The sequence below is a fragment of the Bombus flavifrons genome, chromosome 2 (genome assembly GCF_040668555.2).
Source record: "Bombus flavifrons isolate JBK064 chromosome 2, iyBomFlav1_principal, whole genome shotgun sequence".
Classification (NCBI taxonomy): Eukaryota; Metazoa; Arthropoda; class Insecta; order Hymenoptera; family Apidae; genus Bombus; species Bombus flavifrons.
The window spans coordinates 9,891,660-9,915,984 of NC_138443.1; the positions used below are offsets into that span (position 1 = coordinate 9,891,660).

Consider the following 24,325-nt stretch of genomic DNA (forward strand, 5'->3'; position numbering starts at 1 on the left):
AATACATGTTATCGTAAAATGTAATTATTTTCAAGAGCAAATACTAAACAAGTAAAGTGATAATGGAATTCAATATCTTGTCATTTAATACGTCCACTAATATCAGTGGTGATCTAAAATTTACAAAATTTCCAATACTTTTTAACGTTACAGTCACAATGTCACTGTACTAAATGCAGTGTTAAAATGTTCGGACAATTTGATTTTTTAATAAAATATGTATTATACGTGAATGTGTATTAGGTTGCATCGCATCGTGCTGAAATATGCGAACAGAACGCTATTACTATAGACGTGATATACAAAATTTCTCTGACAGTCAACGTATACGAATAATTAAACTAGAGTGTATCTATCGTAAGCATAAAAACAAATACTGCAAGAGAAAATAAAACCACTCTTAAACACATTTAAACGCAAGCACAAGCAGGGTGCCTATAAAGCAACGTAACTGTAAAATCATACTCCATAAACCCGTAGAACCGTTTCGTCCCTTTAATTGACCCGTCGTCACGCTAACCTCCATTGCTGAAGATAAAAATGAACGGTGAACTAAAGAAGGGAAAGGACAAAGGAAGAAAAAAAGAAGAGAAAAGAAACTGGTAGATTCACGAAATTTTTAATTGTTAATTAACGTCTCGATAATCCGTCAGACGAAAGAAGTGTAAAGCGAGAAAGAAGGAGGTAGCAGGCGGGAAAAGAACCGGTCGACATCTGCGTGCAGTCGGAGGGTGGCTGACAGTAGGGGTAACCACCCCGAAAGCAGTGCCGTATCAAACATAGGCATAGCCCGGCCGAGATCGATGCGTCGCGCGGTTCATCACTTATTTACGCCTTCATTACTGTAAACAATGCGTCTCCCTTTGCGTCCGGCCTCTCTCTCTCTCTCTCTCTCATCCCCCTTTCTCCTCGCTTGTCAGTCCGCCGACGCCATTCCATTTCGTCTGGCCGATCCACCTAGCTCTCCGTTACCATTCCCAAAAGTAAGCTTTGATACAGAGCCTGAAAAAAGCGGGATTTTAGGATGACTTTGATGCAAGCTCTTGTGAATAAATAATCGATTAGGAACACGGGATGTTACGTGTTGTAGTTTGGGAAGTTTTGGTGGAATTTAGGATGAAGTTGGGGTAATTTGCAGTTTTTAAGTAATTTGTGTATTTTATGAATAGATTGGCTGGGGAAGAGAAAGATCACGTGTATTATATGCTTCAAACGATGTCAAAAATTAACTGCTACATTACTAGTAAATATTCTACGTGTAATTTTTAGGTAGAGATAGGTAGCGTAAATAGTTGTGTAAATGAAACATATTTTTTCAATAATTTAAAAATTGTCTGGAATCTGAAGCATAACTATACCAAAAAAATATTTTCTTCGTTCGAGAGCAACAGTTGGATACAGAGAGGATTGATCTACGCTATTTGCATAATCTTCACGAAACGTCACGTAAAGTTACTACCAATAGACAATATTCATATATTTACGCCCAAGGTGTTTGACTATCACGTCATATCATGACAACAACAGATCAGAAACTCAACGTTCACCATAAATTACCAAACAGCTACAAAAAATGTACGAACCAACCGAATTATTCCCTCGATGTCCGCGCGAACTTTTAGTTCGTTGCCCCCGTGTTGGATCTCGCGGAGGAACAGCAAACAGAAAGGATCCATAAGGTGGACCCGTCACAGTGGCGGCACAACGACGGTTACAGCGTCCACGGTGAATAATTTAGGGACGCAATTAAAAGGAACGAGCCGCGCACCTACGACATTAACGTTCATTAATAAACCACGAATGGATGAGCGAAGAAGCGAGAAGTGGTTGGTTGGCAGCAGCCGTGAGAGCGTGAAAGAGAGAGAGAGAGAGAAAAAGAGAGGAGATTGGTGGTGTGGTGGTATCGCTAGAGCGAGCCGGCGTTTTCAATTAAAATACCGACATCACCGCATTGCAGCAGTCGGCGTCGGCGTCGGCGTCGGCGTCGCGCGCGTTATGTGCACAACGTGCCGGCCCACGCGAACTAACGTCGCCACGCGTTTATCCGCTTTTCCGTCTTCATCGCCGCGTCCTTTTTAGCAGCGCCAACCACCATCACCAGCGTTGGTTCTCTCTCAACCCTCCAATACCGATGCCATATCCAAATCCAGAGCCACTGTTCCCCTGCCGCTTTTTATTACCAGCCTCAAATATTGTCCACGTTCTGTCTGCCTGCCATTTTTTCATTGGTGACCCGTGCGACGTGAGATTCTTCTCTGCTTTGCTCTCTTTCTTTGTACTCTACAGCTTGTTCTTTGTCTTTATTCGTTTGGTTTCGCTTTTGGTTTTGGGGAGAAAAATGTTGTCTGTGGAAGATCCAGGGTAAGGTAGATCTCAGTTTGTCAATTGTGAGGAATTTGTTAATGGTACAGTGGAGTTTAGAAAAATTTAGGATGCAGTTGATGTCCTTGAACGATTGGATGGGTTTAGAAAATTTGGTTCCGGTTATACGTGCTTTTTTTCCTCGGCTGACTTTTGATTGACTGAGAGTGGTTAGTCGACAGGCGAAACCTTCTCATGGAAATTGCAGCAGATGAATTCGAATATTTTTCATTTGTCACGAGAATAAACATCATATCCAATCATCGAGATTGGTGTGAAACTTGAAGACAGATATATCGACACTGTCATCTGCGAACAACCGTTTGAGCATTGATATCATTTTTTCCGCGCGATTTCATGAATATAACACACTCGGTTCCATTTGATGCGAAAAATAACGCTCGCGGGAGTTCCGGCTTTCCACATGGGAATCGAAATTCACGCGTTAGCCTCCAATTCGCTATTCTTTAATTCTTTTACCCTAAATTAATCGGTGCTCGCGTGTTATACATGCTATACTAGGCTACGTGGGCAGTAGCAAGATGATCGTCGCTATTTATGATGTTATGCTGTCTGTAGCTTCAATTTCTCATTACAATAACGCTATATGTAACTATTAAAGCGAAAGTTTTGTAATGCGCGCGTGGCCTTAGAATCGATGCTAGAATAACAAAAAGTATGACAAAATGTGAAATATTCGAAATTACCCATTAGGTTCAGTAGTCTACAAGTTGGAATTACAAAAATTCAAAATGTCAAAGATTCGAATATCGTTCAAGACACGCCTGGGAAGAAAACAGGACTACACCATAGAGTAATCCAATTAAATAGGCTCAAATGAACGCATCGTTTCTTCTATCACATTCTTAAATTTCAAAACTAATTTTCTCACATGATTGGTGATACGGTACTTTTGAACTAAATCTCGATAAAACTGAGCGAAAGATATACAAGTTATATTCATAGGGTCGTTTGATTCAAACGGAATCTACGTTGCAAACCGGGGTCCGGTCCCGTGGGACGATCGTGAATCTATCAAAAGGTAATTCGCGCGATCTCGGGAGCATTAAACTAAATGAGAATGCACTGTCGAAGTGGGCTTGCACGATCGGAATTCTCGCGTGGTCCTTGCCTTTGGTGATAAAAGTTTAATCGAGTCGAGGCATCGTCGCCGCGAATATCGAGTCGTTACAGATTCTACATTGCATTACGCCGATCTCGTCACTCCTTTCCATTTCTCCATCAAGTTTCACAAGACCGTGTAGTCCAGCAAATGGTCGGCATATGTGCGACTAGAATTTTAAAATTTCTATTTATCCGGTTTTGTTCCTAAGAGGATAAATTTGCTTAAATATCAGCGATCTATTAGATACATTAATCACGATAGGTCTCAACTTTTGCCAGTACGATTGGAAAGGATTAAAGTACGAGCGAATATCAAAATACGAAGAAGTCAAATCAAGTATTTGATAACCATATTCGCGTAGATTAGCAAATTTGCCGCACGAAAAGTTCCGAACGCAAGTTTGCCGACGTCACGTCGTTAAATTTTTTGGCGGGCGAAGAAGGATTCCGGTTCGATCGTTGGGAATGGGCCGTGGCTCTGCACTCGTCGTTACGAGATTTTATACCGAAACTTTGAATTTATTTCGGGGAAATGGCGCAAGTTGGTGAAGATGAGGGATATTCTCGTAGACGAAAGAGGATTGGGTGTGAAATTAGACCGATTCCAAGTTGGAACTTTCGATTAGAGATTTTAAGAGTAGCGCGAACGATGAGAAGTAAATGAATCGTGGTTTTAAGCAAGATCGTGCTGTCACTAAAGATAAGTTTTACAGCTGTGTGCAGATGACCATAGCGCATTTTATGGAGGGCTGTTTTCACCGTTCTTTCGTGTCGATTTGATCGAAGAATTAAAAAACAGAAAAATCTTATTGTTTTATTACTATTTGGCAAAATTTGACTGGACAAGCTCCGAATAGAATAGCATCGAATGCCGAACTGTTCGAACTACTTCGAACCAATCGTTTCAATACTACTTCATTGTCAATTAAAAACGAACAAATATAGATTTTTTGAAACCATAATGAGACGAACGTAAAATCTCCGACGTTAATTCAATTCATTAATTTAGACGAGAGACAGATGCAAAATAAAATCCGCGCGCGTTTGTCAAAATTCCCCATTTTTTCCCGTCATTTTATCTCGTAAGAAGAGCTGCCTATGCTTTCATGGAATTTTCCATTACTTTCGCAAACGCTGTGTACAAAACGCGAGTCGGGGGTCTTGCCATCTAATAGAAACACGCTTTTAAACACGCCACATACCGTCAACGTGTGTTTCGCGTGCGCTTGTCAAAAAAATTTGCCATCCATTTCCATCGGCCTGTCTCTCTCTCTCTCTCTCTCTCTCTCTCTCTCTCCCTCTTTCTCTCTCTCACGCCGGCGTCTATTCTTCCTCCATTGTTCCAACGTTTGTTGTACGCGAGAGCACTCTCTTTGCTTACGATTCCTGTTTTACTGAAAATAGAATGGTTCCGTTCCGCGAATCGACATCGTACGGAACGTTTCGATCAAACGATGATGACGGTTTCCCAGCAGAGGGTACATTTTACGGAATCACCATCGCGATAGTCTGCTTAATTTACGCGCGGAGATCGCTTTTTGCTAATTAGGTAATCACTGTCTAGGCGTAATCTCTCGATGAAGGTTCGAGATATAGGGAATATCAATGAGGATTCGCGTAGACTGCATATTGTCTAAAAGTACGAAGAGACGTTTAATCAGCATTTGACGACTTTATCGTGAATTCAGTTTAAACGCGAGGATTATTTGACGATTTAAAATATTCTTGTAAGCAGATTATATGACAGAAGTATCTTTACGTAGAATTTGTAAATATCATCGTGAACTCAATTTGAGGAATGAAAGCTGTGTGGGAATTTTCAGGCTACAAAATATTCTTAGACAGCTGATTATGGTATCGTCACTATAAATGCAACGAATAAAGTTCAAAATTAAATACTACTCTCAAATAGTTACTTATATCATGTTTAATATAAAGTGTATACAGGCTGGTTGGTAACTGGTAGTACAAGCGGAAAGGGGGTGATTCTACGCGAAAAAAGAAGTCGAAAATATGGAATAAAAATTTTTCGTTTGGGGCTTTGTTTTCGAGAAAATCGACTTTGAAATTTCGCTCGGTACGCGTGCGGTACGTTATAACGCATCTCACTGTAGATCGTTGTCTCGATGGAAAAAATAAAAAAAAAAATTTTTATTCTATATTTTCGACTTCTTTTTTCGCGTAGAATCACCCCCTTTCCGCTTGTACCACCAGTTACCAACCACCCTGTATATTAACAATTCTCAAGATAATAATCATTAGTACATAGTTATGGAACATGTTAAAATATTGGCGTGAGGAAATTTTTCTATAAAATAAAATCTTTAAAAGCTCTTATCGATCCACATTCGCGTGTTTCCGGATGGTTCAAACAAAAGTTGAGTGTTGTGTTGGCTCGTGTCAAGGAATCTTTGTTCTCCTATAAGACGACGTCCTTTGCCGACGATTTAAAAGGTTCAAAGATTAGGCCAAGCGTATCCTGCAAATATTTGTCCCAGTACTTGACACCGATCCTAAAGCTGTCTTTGAGAAGCACAAACTATACAAGCAATAGCTTGTCAAGTTTGGTTTTTAGTTTACCTTTTACTAAGGTTCGCTCGCTCCTATCCCACTCATTGTTTTTCTCGCCAGGGCACGATATTTTTGTACTTTCCGTGCAAAATGAAACATGTGACAACGTTAACATCGTTATAGATACGTAGCTACTTTTGGCTTGTCTTCCTTTGGTAAAAAATACTCAAATAGCACGATTGATTTTCAATTACCAAACGAGCAGATGTCGTCTTGTACTTTTCATCTTTCTACAGAAACAATCTGTGTGGAAAATTCGCGAATTTCAAATGAGAAGGTTTGGAAGTCGTTCAAAGAACATTTTTAGTTGATCAAAGGTCATTTAACATTAGATTATTGCATACTTGCACGTAGAAAACATTCAAATACATCAGTAATCGTCATATTTATCGTTATTCGAAGCACAGTGCTCCGGAAATTATCAAACTGCCATTAATACTTCGAAATGGTAACGCTACCAATTGCGGAATACGAAATCTCAGTAAAATAATCCATTAAATATCCTCGGAATATTTCTCAACACAAAAGAGGAACACGATACCATCTGAATTCAGATATAGAAATAAAAGCAACGTTACATCATCAATTATCGAATACAAAACTTCATGAAGAAGAAGAAACCTTCAAAAATTCTTACCGAATCAGTTCTTAGAAACACTCCGTGTAAAATAAGATGAAAAAAGAAGCGCGAGGAAACTTAACAGAAAATCAGAAAGGAACCCGTTCAAATGTTTGAAACTAACGTTGCAAGCGATTCGGCAAAGTATTCAAAAGGGTAGCGACCATTAACAGGCCCGAAGGCGAGAGAACAGGTTGCGTTGGCGGATGCACACTGTACACTACTGCATGCTGCACACTACTGCACGCTGGTGTATAGCCTCGAACGGCTTGGTTCGCATCTACGGTTCCACCATAAACCACCCCCACGACTTGACACTCCAGGCACGTAGTATAATTCTTTGCTCTTCCGTCCCGCCGCGTCCTTCACCCGGAGGATGCACGATCTCTCCGAGTCCGCAATATAACCAGAGGCACAGCCAGCAACACCATACCTAGCCATCCTCGTGATCACCGACACCCTCCAGACCGAGCGTTAAGGTTCTCGGTTTATCCTCTCGTGTTTTCCTCATCCGCCTGAAAGGCGACACACTGCACTGCGCTTTCTCTCGCGAATACTGCGTTTATCGCGTGTGATTTAAGGTTAGCGGCCAGTTTCGACGACTTTTTTGGGATTGGTGCAACAACATAGTTTATTGTAGGAACGTTACTTGGCGAAGGCTAATGAATTATTTCTTAAAATATGGGGACGGTGAGGGAACAGCGATTGGCTGGATTCTTTCGTAACAGGGTTTGGGTTTAATTCGAAATGGGGTTTTCTTCCAAGTGATACGTGGTATCATTGGCTCGTAGATATGATATTGTTTAGAAGGTGTGCATATAGCATCTCTTTTTTATAAAAGTATATAGCGATTACGGTAAAGCTTAAAGAAAATTTATGTTACAGTGTGACGATATATTTATGTTTAACGAATCAAGAAGTAGCAGTATCTGTTGCTTAAACAGGATACGCCTAACAAATTCTAAACCCTTACTCTACTCTAAAAATTAGAAGAGAAAGAAATCATCGAAACCCATGCAAAACCGGAAGCTTGCGTAACTCTTCATCTTCCTTCATCTCACCCTCGTCTTTGTCTTTTCAATCTCAGAATTAAACGACCCCGTTAATTCCAACCTCCGAGAACCATCCTCCATGAAACTGACGCAAAACGAACACGGAAAGGAAAAAAGAAAGGGAAAAGCCGGCAAATATCAGCCGGACGAAATCCGAGAATAAACGCAGGGGAGGGAGAATCGATCGGGCCGGAAATACCGAACGGACGGTTTAAGGATGAAAACGGGTGCGGGTTGGTCCGTGCGCGCGCGAGAGAGAGAGGCCTTCGAACGAACCAGAGCGAAACGCGGTTACAGAAGTAGAACGAAGGACATGCATATCGAGTAAGGGGCGAGGAGGGTGTTAAGGGTGGAGACGGATGAAGGAAGTAGAGGGCGGCAGAGGGTGAGTGAGAGCAGAAAGGCGGCGATTCGAAGGCTGACGTTGCGGGGGTTGGAAAACGGGTCGTCGAGGGACGGCAGGACGTGAAATGGAAGAAGCCCCGAGGACGACGGCGCGGCGTGCCACCTCGTCGCCTCTCTAATGCAACATGACGCGATACGAGCGGACTTATGGTTCAGCCGGGGGCTGAGAAACGAGAGAAAAAGACGGCCTCGACGGTTCACCCGTCCGCTACCACCCTCGTTGCTGTCCCTGCGAATCGTTCACCAATCATGAAGCACCACAAGCCGCGCCGTTAATAAACCAGCCGCAACCAACGCGCATAATTCAGAATATCGCCGCGGTTTACGTTAGCCGTGCATCGGTTTCTCAAGTTTTTCTCATCTGGGTCAAAGGTGACTTCACGCGGACAAAGTATCGAACAGAAAGCTGGATCGTTGGTCCTTTGGTCGCCACGAGAGACTGGCAAATTTAGGGCGTCGTTGAGAGTGTAAGCGAATGATGGAAAAATCTAAATTTTTAAAAGGTTGCCGTGAATGGGGTTGCGGTCTTCTGTGATTTTCGATTATGTAATAATAGGTCGTAAGAGCGTGAAAACTGTAGAAGAGGGAAGTGGGAAGAGGGAGAGCGGCTATTATTTACGCAAGGATAAATTAAAAGAGTAGAACAGAAATCAGTTTTTGAATGAAGTTATGTGATTAAAATATCGGATCAGGAATGTCGATCAAGAATGCGAGGACAGAACAGGTCGATTTAATTTCGCGCGGTAATGTTAAATCGTGATATTCTTCGGCCCGATGATGTCGAGCACGTCGATATTGCCGGGTTCTAATTTCTAATCTCATTATCTGGTAATGTTATTACCGAAGCTAGATGTGTTCGAGTTTCCTCAAATATTGATCCTGGGGGACGCGGCGTTCGAACTCGTATTTCGATATCGAAATACAGGGATTGGGTTCGAGCTACTTGTTAGCGTAGAATGTTACAGGTTGTTTCTTACGTAAAAGACCCGATAAATTTTGCAACAGTGATTGGTTAAGAAACATATAATAAAGCATCAGAAAAGTTGAACCATGAATTTACAATATAAATAACTCCATTAGACATAAATCAAAATGATAGATCAAAATATATACATGTATTTCAAATCTATAATTCTACGATATTCCAGTCTCTCTATTTCGAGAGCAGGATCTTCCCTGCTTCCCTGTTCAATTTTAAATTCGTATAAATTCTACAGGGTGGTCCGAAAAATTCCTGATTCGCATTAAACTGTTTCACAGCAGTTTATATACTCCATAAAGCAAACAACGTATCTATAGCCAACGTCTAGGAGCAATAAAAGATTCTATTCATTTTTACATATTTATATCATTTTTTTATTTCCACCTATATCATTTTCAACATCAGTTTCCAAACTCGAATTAACTCAACCATATTGCAAAACCTAATAACCATTACTACTTCCAACTTGATTTTCTTTATCTTCACTCTATACGCGTTTACAACAAGGAAATTTCCCAAAAACCACAATCGTGTATGTCCCTTGACCCAATTACAGCAAATTCAGACCTCCAATTTGACTAATCACTCTCCTCACCGCGAACCGTATTCGCTTACATCGAATCAAGCCACGGGGTTAAGCACAATCCCATGGAGCGTTGAACGCCGCCAATCTTCGTGAATAAAACATTCACCGGCCATTAAATATCCAGACTCGCTTCCGTTGAAATAGGTCTTTAATCTGAATTTTTATTCGTTACCGTGAATCCGTGTAGATTGGAAAGACGAATCTGTCATGTTCGGCAGGGCAGGATAGGAAAGCAGGATAGAAGTCGTAGACGATAGAGAAAGGTGCGATTTCGCCTCGAAGCTGTTGACTTTCCTTAGGATTGGTGGTAGCACGGGGCCTCTCGATGAGAAAAGACTCTGTCTACTTTCCTGTAACCGAATAACTTCGTTTGAACAATATAGTGGCTCATGAAAGTATTTAAACATTTATAGAAACTTTTCATGTATAAATATATTATATAAAATATTTCATTGGCACTGTTGACTTTTTACCACTAACATTCATTAACTAAAGGTCTAACTAAGGAACTGACTAATGAGATCGAATCTATATAAAGATGTATTTCTCTCATCAAATATTATAACTCTCATTATACGTTTAAAATCACTGTTTATGCTGTATACTAATATTTTATTGAATATATATTTCTAATAAATACCTTGTAACTTTTACATGCGTTTTCAGATTGCTTTCGAATTTTATCCATATGATCAGCATAGTTGACTTTCATTGCAGTTATCGGTTTCGTATAACATATAGAATATATGTTCTTGAAAATTTTCTTCAGCACGTGTCCGAATATTTCTACGAGTTACTTTAGATGGTTTGCCAGAACAGGATTTGAAAACGCAGATACGACAAGGGAGTGTTTCACGTGTAGGTGGATAGGATAAGACGTGGGTATCAGAGGGTGGGTGGTTCCGAGCCCCAGATACCAGCGTGGTGGAAGCTCGCTACTGGCTGCCGGCTGACACAAATCTCCGCGGAAAGAAACGATTCTTCTGGTCGGCCCGACCTATTCTGGACGCGGTCTTCTCGCCTGTAATTTCGAGGGACTCGAAGGACTAATATCTCACCCTCGTTCCTCCGTGCAGGATGTTCTCTCTTGCTCTGGCTAACCTTAGAGCTCCTCCGTGTTCTTGGCTATCGCTGAGACGAAGTCCGTGGAAGGCGTTCGAAAGACGAACGTACGGTGCTTTCAGGTTTTTAGGTGTTTATGGATGTTTATGGGCGCTTACGAGAAATTTTATTGCAAGTTCAATCGGTGGAAATATTTGTAAAATATTTTATATGCAGGGGAGTACTTTTTTCTTGGGGTTTAATCGAAACTGAATCGACATATTACGAATTATGACGAGATAAGGGGATTACTTATCTATATGTTGTTTGATCGTGATGCTACGAAAAAGACGACAGCAAGCACTGAACTGCAACAAATTGTCAAAAGAGATATAATTGTATTAAGTAGTTACAATGGACGTTCTGAGAGAGGATCAAGATCAATAAATCTCTTGTGATAAAATTCTTAGTAAACAATAATGATTAGGATTTTTTTAAACGGAAAGAACAGTGCGGGGGCTGAATGAATTTTCTATTCGTCAAGTATACAATGAAGAATGGGGACAGGAAGAATCCAATACAAACGGATTAAATATAATTTGTTAGGAGGTTTGTTGCTAATTAACATAACGGTGGTCTAAAGCTAATAAAAATCCATCATATATAAACCGCGTTAATGAATAGAAATTTCGAGAACTGATATAGCTTCATTCTTCCGGAAAGTTTATGCTTCATCTTACTTACGTATTATCAGCCGAAAAGCTACTTACCAAAATGATCTCATCCAGGGTTACCGCAACATCGTTCCTAATCACTTAACCCGCGGAGACTAGTTGCGAGTCTGAGGAAGATACTGATCAGGTTATCCAATCTACAAAGTCGTTTGTGCAGGAAATCCGCCAATTATTTCGTTCGTACGGCGTATTTAGAATTCTAACCTAACAGACCGTTCGAAACTTCGATACCGTTCGACGGTCACAGAATCCATCGATGCCGCCCCGTAGCTGCAGAATCGATAAGTTGCCTGCGTCCTCGTTCGTTATGCACCTTCGAGATTATCGGTGTATTCCTTTTGCCATTAACGGAACGAAGAAGAGAGAGCGAGAGAGAGAGAGAAAGGAAGAGGAAGAGGGAGGATCGATCGTCTCCGAGGTTTCTGTATGACCTGGGATCCGTAGTCCCGATAGCGCCGCTTATCGATTACCGTTAAGGGTGGTCGTTAAACAAGTTACCTACCTACTTCTCGAAGGTAACAGTGCTCCACGTTCAATCTTCCAAACAGGTATACCTCTTCATAAATCGATCACGTGCATCCTTACGAATCGCGAATGATCACGTTTGTATAGTATCAAATTTGAAAAGTTTTTTGGGTTTAATCTAGCGAGATGGAGTAAGGCATTAAGTAAGTGAATAATTATAGACGGTGAGGTGGAAGAACTTGCGAGCGGAATCGCTGAAATTGTTGATTTAGAGTATGTGTAAGATGATAATATTATCATTGTATGTTAATTTTTGTAAATAATTTATGGGTCATGAGTAGGAGACTCCTCCTATACTGGAGTTAGCCATCATTTATTTTCAACATTAATCTTTCTATTAGGAGCATTATACAAGATATCGGGCAGCGATTTCAGTGAAGCTTTATACAGCATACATAAGCGAATAATCGAGAACTAATCCGCTGTCTATTCTCAACATAGATAATCGATATTCTATAAAATATCTAACGGACTCAATCTGTCTCTCAATGATAACTTCCTTTCTATGCTAATCAAATTAAAACATCCATTAGAACCGCAACTCATCCTCTTAAGTTCTTGGATTCAACTTTGTTCACACTGAGAAAGGAACCCGCATGATCTCCATCGTCATCAACAATTACGTTCTTCCTCATTTTTGACAAGCGCTCGTTTTCCAAAATGTACAATGTTCTTCGTTATTTAGCGTGTGTGTAGAAACTACACATCCATCGGATCTACAACTATTCACGTTATCAAAAATAATCTAAACTGCACCCTCTCTTCCCAACCCTTTTCACACTAAAAATATACCACGCCGCTTGCGTTGTTAACAATTGCATTGTGCCTCGTTTTTAACAAGCCTTCGTTCTACAAAACGCACAAGGTTCTCCATTCTTCAGCCAGAGTACAGAAACCACGTGTACGCGCACCAGTTTCGTCGATACGAGTGACACGGTGCGCGCTGCGTGAAGCGAGCCAAGACCATGGGTGAGTGAAACAGGACGAGGATGAAGAGAGGAATGGAAGTAGAGTCCTCGAAGACGAGTAGTGGTTTTGCGACGAGTACTTGCAGGTAGTGCCGAGTTGAACATAGCCAGCCATTACCGCGCTACCTCTCGTGTAATGAAGGCGGCACCGGTGTCGACGACGAGGACGATGCAGCCAGCGTCGAGCGTAGGGTGCGCACACCGGTGCAAAGTAACGCCGTGATCAATGCCGCAACGCTAATTAATTAACATTCCCTTGCGGAAGAGGTCTCTGGTAGACACACCTATACGCGAGAGAGGAAAGCGCCCTTTCTCCTCGTTCTGCCACGGCTACCGTTGCTCCCTCCCCTACCTCTAACCCCTTTTGCCCTCGTGTGCCGTTTCTCTTGGACCGCATATACCCGTCTCTTTCACCCAAACGCGATCAGCCTACACAGAGGCGTTCTCTCGACTCTCGCCGCTCTGTGCTCCTACCATCTCTTTCCTGCTTTCGCTCGTTTTCCCTATCCTTCTCATTCCAGCAACTTTAACGCCAACGATCGTTACCGTACCGCGATAACGACGACGCCGACTACGGCTACCAGCCGCTAGAAATATTCCTGAGAGGATTATTTCGCGGCGAACCGAGAGGCGAGGTCTCGCTAAACGACGAGTCTATGCAACTGCGGGCTGGGGCAGAGTCATGGGGATTTGACGGAGTTAAGAGTTGGATGAGGAAGGAGAGAGATAGTACGTGTATGTTTTCTGGTGCAAAAGAGCAATAAGTTTGGTTCTTGACGTCTTGAGATTGTTCAGTTATATTTCTGTATGTGTGTACAGGCGCGTGTGCGTGATCATTTTAGTTTGGCAGAATAACTAATAATTAGTTAAAAGGTAATTGGTGTGTTCGGGGAAGTGCGTGTGGTTTTTGAAGCGGAGGACGATGATTTTGATTTTTGAAGTTTGGAAAGGTTTGGGAAGGTTTGGGAAGGTTTGAAAATCCAAGATTAGGATGTTTGTGCGAGGTTTCTCAACGTTTTGTAAAAGGTGGAAATTAAATGATAACTTTGATTAATTATTAAGCTTTAGACGAAATTTGATTTGCGGATACAAGGCAAAGTTGTTGGAAAATTATGAATTACTCGAGTCTCGAGAGGACAATTGGTTTTGATTAGACCCTAGTCACTAATTCTCTATACGGCTAGTAGTATAACCAAACATGATGGTAACTTTAGAATTAGGTAAGGTACGGATCGATGAGTATTTTCGGAAAATCGTTAACGCGAACTAATCCTATGAAATTTCCATCCTTCTATCCTCAGAATAACAAACCGGAAATCTTAGTATGAATTTATCAAATGCACTTCCCTTTTCTGAATGATAATATTGCGAAGCTTATTTCAGTTCCACGTTTGAAGAAATTTTTACAAAACTGATTCGTGTAATTGTAAGAATGAAAATTATTTCATATATTCGGGTGAAATGAAATCGTTCTTGTTGATTTTAAATTCTTGTCAACACAGTAAACGTGTTTTCTAAATTCTGGAATTTCCTTGGGGATGAAGTAATCGTTGATTTCTAATAAAAATTTATAAGAGTAAACCAGTCAGACCGATTATCGTTTCGCATCAAACTTCCCTCTTCCTATACCCGAGCGTATTAACACTTTCACCATGATGAAAAAGAATGTTTCATTCCTCCTGTGATTTCAACTTGGATATAGGACATAAATTAGAAATCATGAAACTTTCGAAGTTACTCTTGCAACTATTCGTGCAAACTTTTTTCTAATGTAGAAATGCTGTCACCGTATATATAAACATTACCATAAATAATAAACATTCAGCGAAAAAGAACTATGTTAAAAATCTTTTACCGTCACTTACTATCATTACGATTCTCTTGTCATTAAATCGTGGACGCTTATGCAAATTCGATTAAACAAATAGAACGTAATTATACGGATACTTTATATATCTTAATTTTATATATATTTACATATATATCATTTTATGTACGAAAGTATCAGTACCAAAGAATCATTTATTTTTCCAACGAAAACAGTCGCACGAAAAGACGGGAGAAGGTAGGGGATGGCAAAGAGAGGGTTTGCACCGTTGATCGTGCCTTTTCAAAAATGAATCCGTCTATTTGCTTAAAAGCGAGTCGGGCTCTGCCGGCTTTTTCATCCGTCGCCTGACTATTTCACGAGGCAATCCGCTTTCGCGCGAACCGATAGCGGCCCGTTCGCTTAGACAGGCTTGCTCCCTTCCGTGCTCGCTCTTCTCTCGTAGGATTAAATCGCGTCTCATCCTCCGGGATACCGGTCGATATCCAACTCTCTCGCCGATGGAAGAACGTTGACCAGGAGACGATGAAACTTGCCAAGATACACTTTCCACACATATCCCGTGTACTGCGCGCGCATTCACGCCATCCATATCATTAGGAGATCGTTAGGAGATATAACGTATGTTAAAAAATCAGTAATTTTAAGATATTTCGGAAGAAATTAATAGCAAAGTGTTAAATAGTGAAGCTTTCTCGTCAGAAAGGTCTTTGTTTTAGATGATAAGATTTTGTTTCAACGCAATACTTGCTGTTTTCCTTCTCCTCTTCAAACTTGAAATGCACAAACTTGGGAACAATAGCTGCATTAGTAACATTATATAGAATCCAAGTACGATAACCGAATTTATCCAGCGAATGTGTTAATAAGAAAAATGTTACAATTTACGACAACTGCATTATTTTTTTCTAATAGTTAGAGGATTATTGGTTAAATTCTGAAAGAAGCCAAATGTTCTTTCTACTATCGCTCCTGTCAAAACGACGGTATATATTTCCATGTGTGTCCATATATGTTTGTGATGGTATAACGCGGTGTGTTCCCCAAAGTAGGACAACGAAGAAGGATACTCGCCGCGAGCTAGATCGGCTAGAGGGAAAATGCAGCGGATTTTTCCATGCTACAGTCGTGCAAAAACTCACCGTCGTTTCCGTTTGCGATGAAATCTCGCGGAACCGTGGTACGGCCCTTGTATGCTTAACGGGTAAATTAAAATCGCGGCGATGTTTAATCGCGTTGCTGCTCCACCCTTTCGAATGAATCCAATTGCTGGTACTTGGCTATGCGATATAACGCAATTAATTAATTTGTATATTTACATGGGTTGATTCAGTGATGTGTAATTTATGATATATCGCTTCAGGATGCTGGCTCTGGCTTCTGTAAAGCATGTATTGTTAGGTTGAAAGCGACTCTACCTGTTCTTTGATCAGGTTTATCATTTGTTGGGTGGTCTTTGAAAATAATGGCGAGCGTAAAAAGAAAATAAAGATGCAGAATGTCAGAATTTGTAGGTGTTTCTTTTTTACAATTTCGTATTCTTCTTACTGTTGAACTTTCTAGATATGCATTGTGCATTCATTTCCATTCGTATGTATTAAGACACACATAAGAAGTAAGGTTATCCTCAGAGATCATTATAAAACTAGAATTATTATCTAATTTAAAACTTATCTAATGAAAAGTCTCGAGTACTCCAATGATTAAAGTTATGAGTCTTATGAAAAATATAAATATAAATCTACCAAATCTGGGTACTCTGCGTTACCATTTTAAAATCACAACGACACAGCATTCCTAATTCTCAATCACGATCGCGGAACAGGACGTTCGTGCGAAGATCACGTGAGGATCGTCTCTCTCGCGGCGCGAAGGAGTTTCAGAAAATCGATCGGGCCTCCATTCTCTCTACCGTGCGTTGCTCCGTGAACCGGTTTAAAGCAGTTCGACGCAGGGTGGTTTTACTAATTGGTGCTGAGCATCGATTACCGACCACCTTTCCCCTTCGCCCGTCTCCTGCCGTGTCGATGCACCGCGTTTCCTCGTTCCCCCTTCAATTTCTCTGCCATATTCGAAGACCTCGGCCGCCAATAATGCGGCCCTCTATTTCCTTGCCCCTTAGTCCTTCTTAGTGCAAAGTCCGTTCTTATCGATAGCATAACAACTATTGGGCTAACTCGTGCTTTCGTAGATAATTTCTCAACTTGTTAATAATAACAATCGAAAGAAAGATGGAATATCGCGAGTATCGTAGATGATTTTAGGAATAGTTTCGAATATTTGAATATTGTTACGTGTATGTAATCACGCGAAGTGGTTTGGAGAACAGGAGGAAAGACAATTTTTAGCCGATCGATCTCCTGCAGTTACGTAATACGTGTCTTGTAGATGGCATTTCTGGGTTGGAAATAGGAGGATAGAGTACGTGGACAGGGGGTGATTCAATTGATTACACGGCTCGTCCGACAAACGAAAAATTTAGGATTCCGGTTACGTAAGTTGGCTGGCCAATGCTCTTGGCTTCTCGAGCCGACAGTCTAGGTTTAGGGCAAGTTGGAAAGTCGCCGAATTTATGATCGACAAAGGGTTAATGTTGCCTTTAGCGTTATTTTATGTATCATGTTTGATACAGATTTTAGTGATAATATAAACTTGCTTTCATAAGTATAACTGGAATCTCATTCATACTCCAAACTCACTGTCATTATCCACGACTTTTATTATTCACTGTTTTCCGAACGATTATTCTAAAATCCCTTCTCCTAATCTCAACACCATATCCCACCGATGGAATCTCAGCGAATTCCAACAAACAAACCAACGAGGCGCTAAACGTTAACCGTTTCTTCTTCGCGTTGTATCTCAGAGTCTACTTCCATCCGAGAGTTTCCACACCGAGAAGGCATCGTCGAATAGGTTCGCCGAGCGACCAGGGCATAATTAGCCGGCACAATGGCGAAGAAGCCGGTAAACTCGTCATTAATCACACGCTCGGTTTACACGAGAGCACCTTGGCCATCTTCTACCGCATATTAATTATCGCGTAGGCGTTGCTGTCTTTGTTCACTGGACGTACAACACTACCTCACTTTCTTCGAAAAATCAAATCTTCAACGTCCAAGTGAAAGATCGTGAACAAACATGGATTTTTGGATCATCCGAGAGTATATCGAATTTCTTCGTATTATGAATCAGAAAATGCCTCGAGCCTACGATGCTTCCTTAGAGCCTTTAGCGTTTAGACTATGTTACTATCATCCTCTGACGACTGCAGACTCGATGGAAGGGTAAACTGTTCTAGTTTTGACGCCTGTCGCTTGCAGCGTGACAATGAGGCCGAGGTGAACAGTGTTTTTGATTTTCAGAACAGTGTTCTCAGGTAAATGACATCATAACAGTTTAAAGTCTGCCGTGTAGTTAAGTCTACTAATGTGGATAATTAAAATTTATTGAATATACCCCAGAGTCCTTTTAACACATAATGTTAAACATTTATCACATACGTAATTTCTTATCTAAATCATCTTCATTAAATCTATAAATTTCATTGATTCTGTTTCCTATATCTCAAATCCAGTCAAATCCATTCCACTATAGTTACCGATAGTCAATCATATGGTATATCTAGTGTTAAATCCTCATAGTCACTCATGTACCAACATACTTGCTGATCCAAACCATCTTCATCGAAACCACCCCTCTGCAATTTTATTTTCTCCATCCACTCAAATCCACCTAGTCGCTGTCACCGATGGTCCATCGTACAGCATTTACCTTTCCACTCATCACTTCCGTCGCGGTGCAAAGAACGCTTCCCGGATCAAAGTACCAAAACGTCAAACTTCGTTTGAGGCGTCTCGACGTATCCTCTCTTTGCGTGAGGTGATAGCGGGCAGAGGCGTGCAACCCCATCGGCGCACCCTTTCGTAGTAACGCTCATCACTGGTACCTGTGATGGCCTCTGCGTCCCCATATCAGACACGTATGGGAGTAGACAGAATATACAGAGCACTAAATGCCGCTATCGGAAATCGATATCGGGGAGCCACAGGCAGCAGCCACTCTTCGTACCCCATTCCCTCCCTTCCTCCCTTCCTCTCTCTTTCTCTCTCTACCTCTCTCTACCTCTATCTACCTCTCTCTATGTCCTATCGAAACCCTTCTTTCACTTTTTCTTCCACCTACCTCCGTTGCTCTAACCACCACTTCCTCTTTTTCTTTTCGTCGTCTCCCCTTTTTTCGATTCTTGCAATTTCATTAGATCCTGCCGTTGCTCCTGACGGTTCGCGCTCGTTCCTCGAGTCGGCTGGAATTTTTCAAAGGGTTGAAATCAGCCGGCGGTTCGGGGGAGAGTCGCTCGGTTTCATTCTCGTAACTCCATTCGAAATTCTTTGAGGATGTTTGTTGCGTACGCAAGTTGTCTTTTGAACTTGCTTATAAAGTTTTGCAACTAACGCTAGGACGATGTACTGGCTATAAAAGATATTTGCACATACAGCACGTTATTTGCATTATTTTCCAATGAAGAACAATTTTCCAATTATTTTTATCAGATTCTACGTTTTATTTTCGTAACATCAAGTTTTTGTTTAGATCCCATTTCTTTAAAAGTAAAGGTGTGAATACGCGTACAAACTTGAAGCGTAAAATCAACAGAATATATCCCCATAGAGGAAGAATTAAGGAGATTAACGATTAGTTAAAACAATGATACGTAATATGAATATTTATTTAAGACTAGACCTGCGTCAAGCTTTAATCTATTCAGTGACACATATGCAGATGTTTGAAATAGTATTCATCAATATCATAGCGAACGAGAATTTTGCTCTTTGTATCAAGTACTTTGAACAAGTGTAGCGAGATTTTTAATTCAAGGTCCATACATATGTTAAAGTAGATATTATAAAAACGTCTGACGTTCAAATTTTTTCGACCCTGTAATTTAAAACTACGTTATCTTAGCAACATTTATCTTGTTTCTCTTTTTTTCTGAAAATCTTTCATCAACGAAGAAAGAGAGATAAACGTTACCTGCACTTCGACCGAGCGTATTGATCGAACGTTCGATAACGAGGAACGTTATCGTCGGAACACTCGGTTGGAGAACGCTCGTTCGATCACACCTCTGTGAAATATTATAATTGACGATATTGCTCGTGAACGAACGAGCAGGGAACGTTCTGGCGCGATAGGGGTGTTTTCGGAATGTTGGGTGTCATTTATGACGAATTGTAAGCTCGTTCGCCTAAATCGGTGTTCCTGTTACAGGGCCAAATATAACAGGCCTTCGTTGAAATTGATCGATATTACGCGGTACACGTAGATATTTTTTAAATAACGTTTTTTGTATTCGGAAACTTGCTATTGGTTGGCAAAATATGATCGATTTCATCGAAATAACTTTGAAATTACTAAAAACTGAGGTATAAATCTAATATTTACCGTTATTGGACTGAAGTATACAAGTAAATAAAAAAGTATAGGTGCCTTTCCGTTTTAGTTTCGCTTTTGGTTACGAATATTTTCTCCAATTCTTCAACTACGAATCCACGAATGATCTTAGAAATTTTATTTAGCCATTCCTATCGTAACGTACAATGTCTCTACGATTTCAAATAAGAGATAGTTACAACTACACTGTTTTCAAATAAATTTCCTAATTCGGATATGATATTCCTCTTAACGTCACTCACCAGGTATTCTCCCGCTTGCTCTTTTAGAAATCCTTTAGATCACCATGCCAACTTACTCGCTCATTTAGCAGAATCACGCGAGCGTATTATCGGATAATTTGCTGCACGATACTGGAAAACTATACCGATCAACGCATACAATTATCCTCTGTGTCCGTCGTAAACGCTCATTTTCGCGTATGCGTATGAAGAAGAGCTCGTCGGAGGTAAAGAGGAAAGGAGGACGCCGCGAAGGAAGGGTGCGGTGGCTGCACGAGAACGAAATTCGAGAAAGGTGGAAGAAAGGGGACGTTGTGGGGGGATGAAAGCTGGAAATCACAGAGAAAATAGCAGACAGACGTTCTCTTGTTACATTAAACGACGTAACGCGATGTAACACGCTTTGAGACGCGGCCTGGCGAGCCACGCTTTTAATTCGTCGGCGATCGCACGCACTTTACGAGGTGAGTGCCTCGAGGAACTCGTCGTTGAGCGACTGCGCTGAGTTTCATCGCTTAACCCTTTCGCATTTCTGCACGACGTATGCGTATACGAGTTACACTGTCGTTTATAAATTACAGGATATGTACTTAATAATTTTAAATCAGATATGCCTTAATTTTTGTGCAACGTTTCTCAAAATAATGTTATTTGTCAGATATTTTTGGTCTAATTCCAATATATTAATTATATTCTTGTAGTGAAACGTTCGTAGTGTTGTAAATTAGCGAGTAACATTTATGACGTAATACATGTTATAGTGTGTCAAGTTAAATTGCCCTTTCGGAGCCACGAAAATCACTCTCCTACCAGTCGTTCAACCGATTTGTCATTCTCGTGTCTGCTTGTTCTTTCTTGTTCTACTCCGCTGTTAGTTTTAATGATAGAAGATGCAAATCTACAGACGTAGTCCGTCTTAACTTCGTGTGGAAACAGTTGAAATTTTAATCAAACAACCAGTTCGCGGAGCAAATTTACAACATTTGTCACATATTGCTTCCTACAATATAATAAAATTAAAATATTCGCCGATATGAGATGAGGGTTTCATTTCATAAATATTTTATTTTTAGACGTGAACGATATTATAAAAGAGGAGGTGTACTTTATAGATCGATCGATATTCTTTAAACGTTCATTTTCCCCACAGTTTCCGGCAAAAGAACGCTTCCGCGTTTCCGATATACTTCAACCCCTACGCGCACATATTCCGTAGATGGCATAATTAAATTTAATTAACTCTTTAGCGACGACAGGGGAGTGGGGAGCGCAAATAGATACGCGCCGCGCGGAAATTTAAATGTCCATCGCATGAAAACGCACGGTTCTAATTAAAAAGCCGCAACTTTCGTGGATCGCCTCTGAATTTAAAAACTAAATTACTATCGGGACGAATGAAATTAATGTGAATCCACAGGAAAAGAAATTCACTAATTAACCGTTACTACATATACGAGTACATTCCCTTTTAACATAACTTCTATTAAATCAAATATTATATAGTTACATTAATAACTGGTCTTTTAGTTCAAAAATATACATATGCCAAATATTGTCTGTGAATTATAAATAGGATAAAAAAGAAAAATATACATAGAATTTTGATTATTTACGCACATACGATCAGTTATGTGTACATAAAGAAATTATTAAATACTTACTTGTACAAACAGGTCCACAATTTTCATTTGCATCTAATACTGTACAATAATTGCGAAATAAAAATGGTACAAAAATAATACCATATTCGTTTTGACGAAAAAGTTTTCGTTGAAAACGAAACAACGCGGCTGAAAGTTGTCATCGAGCAGATTTTCCGCGTGCAAGTTTTACCGGCAGCGTGTTCTCCGGTTAATATCCGTTTGTTCGAAAGCAGGAAGAGAGGTGTCGATCTCGTCTCGTGCGTGTCCATTCCGTTACGTCCAACGCTGGGACTCGATTCGCTGGACTAATGTTGCCTCAAAGCACTTCACCGATCAACGCCTTCCTTTGAAGCATGCAATTTATGCTTCGCGTGACAGAAAGCGGAGAAGTTTTCGCGACGGTTATTTATGTATCCTTGCGCAACTAAATTCGATTAAACGGGCTTCCTCTTTACGGCTAAAATTGGGATACATTAATTTCGTAACAAACTTTGCGTTGTGGAGAGAGAGAGAGAGCTTTCGAGGCGCTACCAGAAACTTCGGATTAGCAACATTTGTTTCAATTTTATCATTCAAACTGAGCTTTTGTGTTTGAAATTATATTTTTTAAAAGATTCCTATGACTAAAACATACTCAACATATTCGATATAAGAGAACCATACTTTTACATAACTTTCTACACAACACATTGTTATTCCTGTACAAGAGCATCCTACCTTATTCTTCAAGTATATGCACAAATATACGTTTAACTAATGCAAATAACGTGTATTTTCGTTACTTGCTGTTTGATTTGTCTTCCTAAATCTTTTTTCCAAACCTCGTATTAGTCAAAAACGAAGTATTCTGAAAAATTCTATATTCTCATCCAAAGATAACCATAACAAATTAACCCTCATCACACTAATTCAAAGTTAAACAAATCCAAACCCGTGATAATCTACAATCCGAAACCTTACTCGGACCCACCCCCAGAAACACCCGCAACCCTGAGACAGCGCCGATAAACGTTAGAAATTACAGCCGGAGCTGGCAGAGCGTGGCTATTACACACCATAACCCCCGATACCTCCTTATCAAGCCGGCGGCTGAGGATCGACCCGTCGACCAATTAGTCGCGCGAGGCGTCACTGCGAAATTTAAAGGGTACACGAAGAGGCACCGATCGATCCGATGGATGTGCGCGCGCGCGATCGCACGGTTCATCGTCTATCCAACCGGGGTCAGAAGCATCGGACATACACGGGGCCCTTTGCCACGTCGTCGTCGTGGAGGTAGCAAATCATCGAGTTACGCGATATCTGCACCGGCGTGCAGCCTGAATACGGTGTCTATCGACCAGGAAGCCGTGTGTGCAACGACAACTCTACGCGGAAAGTGTCCCTACGTCCGAGAATATTACGCCAGTGACCAACAACCAGACCCAGTTCACTCAAGTTCTCATCGACGAGGATCGCTTACGGCGTGCAATCCCCCGCGTGAACCGTATTCAAACGTTTCCCTTTCACGGCGTTACCCGACCTCTTCGGTTCACTACATTCTTGCTCACCCCTTTCCACGAGTCATTAACCACGCGTTAAATTGTAGCGCCCTCTCCTCTACCTGGCAGAGACACGCGGACACGCTCTCGAGCCACTCCGGTCCGAAAATTTGTCACCACCCCCTCGAAGAGCTTGTTGACCGCCATCGTGACTCTCAGCAAATCGATTCTCACCCTGCTTTCGTTTGCATATTACCTTTTTCATCGTCACTACGATGCGTAAATACGTAAATATGTTGGGTAGAAGGAGGGGGAGGGAGGAGTAAGAATGTTTTTTGCGGGGATCTAAAGATTTATGCAACTCTTTAATTAACTCTTGCATTTATTAACACGTGAACCGTGAAACTTCTTTTAGTTTTAGAGAACGTTCTTACATTATAAGTTCCGACGAGATCAGATAAAGAGAAGTTCTTGAAAATAAAAGTTTTGGTTTGAATAGAACTTATAAATTATACAGATAAAAATTTTTCTATAGTAGAAACAGATATTTTATTCATCAATATTAAAAAAGTTCTCAATTATCGTAAAAACTATTGAATACTATTCAATGAATAGTACTACGATAATGTATTTATTACATAAACCAATTACATAAATTATAATTTATTTGTAATATTTACGTAGATAATTCATAGTTCCAAGCTTGTCCGTGTTTCTCTTTGAAATGGA

General features: G+C 40.6%; 1 protein-coding gene and 1 long non-coding RNA gene across 11 annotated transcripts in view; one reads left to right on the forward strand and one right to left on the reverse strand.

Moving 5' to 3' along the window:
- The window catches only part of mam (neurogenic protein mastermind), a 246,051-nt gene that overhangs the window by 185,361 nt on the left and 36,365 nt on the right, over nucleotides 1–24,325 (forward strand). The window lies entirely within an intron of this gene.
- Nucleotides 474–2,249, reverse strand: LOC138189868 (uncharacterized). The gene is made up of 3 exons (XR_011176141.1): nucleotides 2,181–2,249; nucleotides 1,584–1,768; nucleotides 474–1,002 (listed from the first exon to the last, which is right to left on the reverse strand). It is a non-coding gene; the product is annotated as an uncharacterized LOC138189868 (long non-coding RNA).